The sequence below is a fragment of the Rhincodon typus genome, chromosome 20, assembly GCF_021869965.1.
Source record: "Rhincodon typus isolate 14 chromosome 20, sRhiTyp1.1, whole genome shotgun sequence".
NCBI lineage: Eukaryota > Metazoa > Chordata > Chondrichthyes > Orectolobiformes > Rhincodontidae > Rhincodon > Rhincodon typus.
Window position 1 is genome coordinate 34,309,231 of NC_063351.1, and position 4,775 is coordinate 34,314,005.

General features: G+C 41.4%; 1 protein-coding gene across 1 annotated transcript in view; it reads left to right on the forward strand.

The window, feature by feature from the left end:
- atrnl1b (attractin-like 1b) overlaps positions 1–4,775 on the forward strand; it is an 843,599-nt gene that overhangs the window by 19,580 nt on the left and 819,244 nt on the right. The gene's annotated exons all lie outside the window — the stretch shown is intronic.

Here is a 4,775-nt window from a genome sequence, read left to right on the forward strand (position 1 = left end):
GCCCAGTGAAGTAGTTGACACTACTTCAGTAAATGTTTTTAAAGAAAAGGTAGATTTTTTTTTTTTTGAACAATAAAGGAATTAAGGGATACGGTGAGAACACGGGTAAGTGGATCTGAGTCCACGAAAGGATCAGCCATGATCTTATTGAATGGCGGAGCAGGCTCGAAGGGCCAGACGTCCGACTCCTCCTAGTTCTTATGTTCAAATCTGTGTCGGCATGTTGATTGCTAAGTGCCCAACTTATGAGATGTTGGCCGTATCAGTTAGATACAAGCAGAAGTTTAGGATGATCATTAGGGACCTGAAGAAACATGCTGAATGTCATATCAGCTGATGTAGATATCAAGTAATGCATTGAGTTGGGGGTGTATGTTTAAGTGAATTTCCATAAAATTAGGATAGAAAACTGCAACTTGAGGAAATTTGTGCATTCATCACAAGTCAGTTACTGTTCACTGTAAGTGCAGCTGTCTTTAAATTTTGCGCATCAAAGTTTCCATCTAAACGGTTAACCCACTGCCCCTTGAAGGAAGTACTTAACTAAGTATTTCAGCCAGAGGAAAAAAATCTGGTAAGACTAACTGAAAATAAGCCTTTTTGTACAAAAGCAAAATACAATAGGTGCTAGGAATCTGAAAGAAAACCAGCCAATGCTGGCAGTACTCAGGTTCGTTTGCCCATCATAGAGTAATACAGCATCGAAACAGACTCTTCGTTTCAACTCGTTCTTGCCACCCAAGTTTCCCAAACTGAACTAGTCCCATTTGTCTGCATTTGGCCCATATCTTTCTCAACTTGGCCTGTTCATGTACCTGTCTTTTAGATGTAATTGTACCTGCATCTACCACTTCCCCTGCCAGTTCATTCCACACACTAACCAACTTCTGTGTGAAAAAGTTTCCCCTCATGTCCCTTTTTAAATCTCTCTTCTCCTCACTTGAAAGTTATGCCTGCTAGTTTTGAACTCCCTAACCCGAGGGGAAAAGAGAACTTTGCTGTTCACCTTATCTGTATCCCTCATGAATTTATAAATCTCTGCAAGGTTGCCCCTCAACCTCCTACACTCCAGTAGGAAAAGTCCCAGCTTATCCGGCCTCTCCTTACACCTTAAACCCTCCAGTCCCAGTAACATCCTTCTAAATCCTTTTCTACACTTTCCAATTTAATAATAACCTCCCTATGACAGGGTGATGAGAATTGTACATTGCATTTCAAAACTGGCCTCACCAATAGCCTGTACAACCTCAGCATGATGTCCCAACTCTGATATTCAGTGGTCTCAGCAATGAAGGCAAATGTGCCAAATGCTTTCTTTACCACCCTACCTACCTTTGATGCAACTTTCAAAGAACTGTGCACCTGAACCCTTAGGTCTCTTTTGTTCTACAACACTGCCCAGGGCCTACCGTTAACTGTAGAAATTAAACTTTATCTCCCACTCTGTGGCCCATCTGCTCCTCTAACCTTAGATAACCTTCCTCACTGTCTACTATAACACTAATTTTGGTGTCGTCTGCAAATTTATTAACCATGCTTCCTTTGTTCTCATCCAAGTCAGTTTATGTAAATGGCAAACAATAATGGAACCAGCACCTATCCCAGCAGGATACTTCTGGTCAAAAGCCTCCAGTCTGAACAACAATCTTCCACCACAACCTCTGACTCGTATAGTCAAGCCAATTTTGTATCTAATTGGCCGCCTCTCCTTGCTTCCAATATGATCTAACATTACTAATTAGTCTACCATGTGGAACCTTGTCAAAGCCCAAGTAAAGTCCATGTAGACAACATCTACCATTCTGTCCTCATCTAGTTTCTTGGTCACATTCTCAAAAAACTCAAGTCAAGTTTGAGAGACACGATTTTCCACACAAAGCCATGCTGACTATCCCTAATCAGTCCTTACCTCTCCAAATTTATGCAAATCCTGTCTGTCAGAATCCCTTCCAACAACTTGCCCACCACTGATGTCAGACTCACTGGTTTATAGTTCCCAGACTACAAAGAGAAGCCTTTCTTAAATAAAAGCACAACATTAGCCATTATCAAGTCTTCTGGCACCTCCCCCATGGCAATAGATGATACAAGTATCTTTGCAAGGCGCCCCATGATGTCCTAGGATACACTTGATCAGGTCCTGAAGATTTATCTACCTTTTTATGCTTTAAGACCTCCAGCATGTGCTGTTCAGTAATATGGAGTGTTCTCAAGACATCAATATTTATCCCCCCCCCCCCACCCCCCACCGAGTTCCCTAGATTCCACGTCTTTCTTCACAATGAATACTGAAGCAAAATATTCATTTAGCATCTCTTCCCATCTCCTGTGGTTCCAAAAATAGACAACCTTGTTGATCTTTAAGGAATTCTATTCTCTCCATATTAGTTGGAGGTAAGCAATTCTTATTTGTCTTAAGCCAATGGCATAAAGGAATTTGCTTGCAATAAAGTTATTTTCTTGTTGGGTACAGAAATCTAGTGAGTGTTTTCTTTCAGTCTGCATTTGTTAGTCAGGTAACTTGGAGACTTTGGATGGCTTTGTTTTTCATATTTGTGATGACTGGCAATAGTGGAGCTTCATTTCCAGGGCATTGCCACTGAGAGTCATCACTGGCACTCTTTAAAAGCAAAGTGTTTTTAGAATATTGAAAGGCAGTGTCTATCAACACCGGACTGCCCGATTGACAATGCCTGCGCAAGCTTCGTGAATCATGTACGTTCAGTTGTTTGTCCCTGCACCTGCCAACACACTTGCACAGAAGCCACCAGATGGCTTTGTGGAGTGAAGCAGGTAATATTTCAGGTCTAAATGTTAACTGTTTCTGTCCACAGACACTGTTTGATCTGACTGTTTCCAAAGTTTTTGAAGTATTGATGTGGTTTGGACTTTATTTTCTGTAAGAAAATAGGCCTGTATTTTGGATATTGTGTCAGTGCAATCAACAATAAACATTACGCCCAACAATGTACATTTAACATAGTAAGGAGTCCCAAGGTTCTTCACAGAAGTACAAAGAAAGCAGACTCAAAGGCAAACAGATGGATGAACTCAAAAAAAGTAGGTTTGCAGCAGAGCCTTAAAGGAGATCTTGCTGACTATGCAAAAAGTTCACACAAGAATTTTCGATGTGGAGTATAAACAGCTGAAGGCATGGCCACCAAGGTTGAGGTCAAAGTTGGCAGACAAAGACATGAACCTAAATTTTTTGAGGAGGTGACAAAGATGATTGAGGGAAAAGTGGTTGATGTTGTCTACGTGGACTTCAGTAAAGCCTTTGACAGGGTCCCTCTGGGTAGACTGGTATGAAAGGTGAAGTCATGTGGTATCATGGATGAGCTGGCAGGATGCATATAGAACTGGCTTAATCATAGACAGAGGGTAGTAGTGGAAGGATGTTGTTAGGAATGGAGGACTGTGACTAGTGGTGTTCCACAGGGATCAATGGTGGGACCTCTGCTGTTTGTGATCTACATAAATGATTTGTGAAAACGTAGTTTGTCTAATTAGCAAGTTTGCTGACGATACAAAGATTAATGGAGAAGGATTGTCAGCGGATACAACAGGATATTGATCAGTTGGAGGCATGGGCAGAAAAATGGCAGATGGGGTTTAATCCAGACAAGTGTGGGGTGATGCATTTTGGAAGGTCAAGTGCAAGTGGAAATTATACAGTGAATGGCAGAACTCTTAGGAGTATTGATAGGCAGAGAGATCTAGGTGTGCAGGTTCACAGATCATTGAAGGTCGCAGCACAGGTAAATAAGGTATTAAAAAAGGCCTATGGCACTCTTGCCTTCATTGGAAAGGGCATTGAGGATAAGGATAGCTAAGTTATCCTACAGCTTTATAGAATTTTAGTTAGGCCACGCTTGGAATATTGTGTATAGTTGTGATCGCCACACTATCAAAAGGATGTGGATGCTTTTGAGAGGATACAGAAAAGGTTTACCAGGATCTTGCCTGGTATGTGGGATTTTAGCTATGAATAAAGGTTGGATAGACTGGGTTTGTTTTCACTGGAACACAGCAGATTTAGAGGCGATCTGATAGAAGTTTAAAAGACTGAATGGAATGAATAGAATGGAAAGTATGAGGGTTTTTCCCAGGGTAGAGGGGTCAATTACTTGGGACAACGGCTCAAAGTCGGGGGGAATCTTAAAAGAGATGTGTGAGGCAAGTTTTTCACACCAAGGGTGGCAAGTGCCTGGAACACGCTGCCAGAGGAGATGGTGGAAGCAGACACCATAGCAGCATTCAAGAAACACCTGAATGAATACATGAATACGAGGGGAATAGAGGCGTATATATCCTATAAGTGAAAACAGTCTTTTAATATGGAAGGGCAAAAGGTGTCAGCGCAGGCTTGGAGGGCCAAAGGGCCTGTTCCTGTGCTGTATTGTTCTTTAAAAGGTTTGGAGGAGGCAAAAGTTTCTAGTTGCTGATGGATGAGAGTTGTGGAGCTCGAGGAAATTACAACTGTGCGGTGAAAATTTAGAAGAAATTTTGAAAGGATTGTTGGAGTATAGAATACTTTCGCTGTGAAATTAAATTTGTATAAATGCAGAGTAAGATGTTAGGTTATGGGAAGGGAGCAGGGGATTAGCAAACTATTTGGATTGCTGTAACAGATGTGATGGGCTAATTGGCTGCCTACTGTAATGTGCAAAATATCTCTGGTTCTAACTATATTGATCTTATTTCAATTTGTGTGCCATAATACTTGAGGGATTGGGCAAGGTAAAAGTGGAATGAGGATTGGGCAAGGTAAAAGT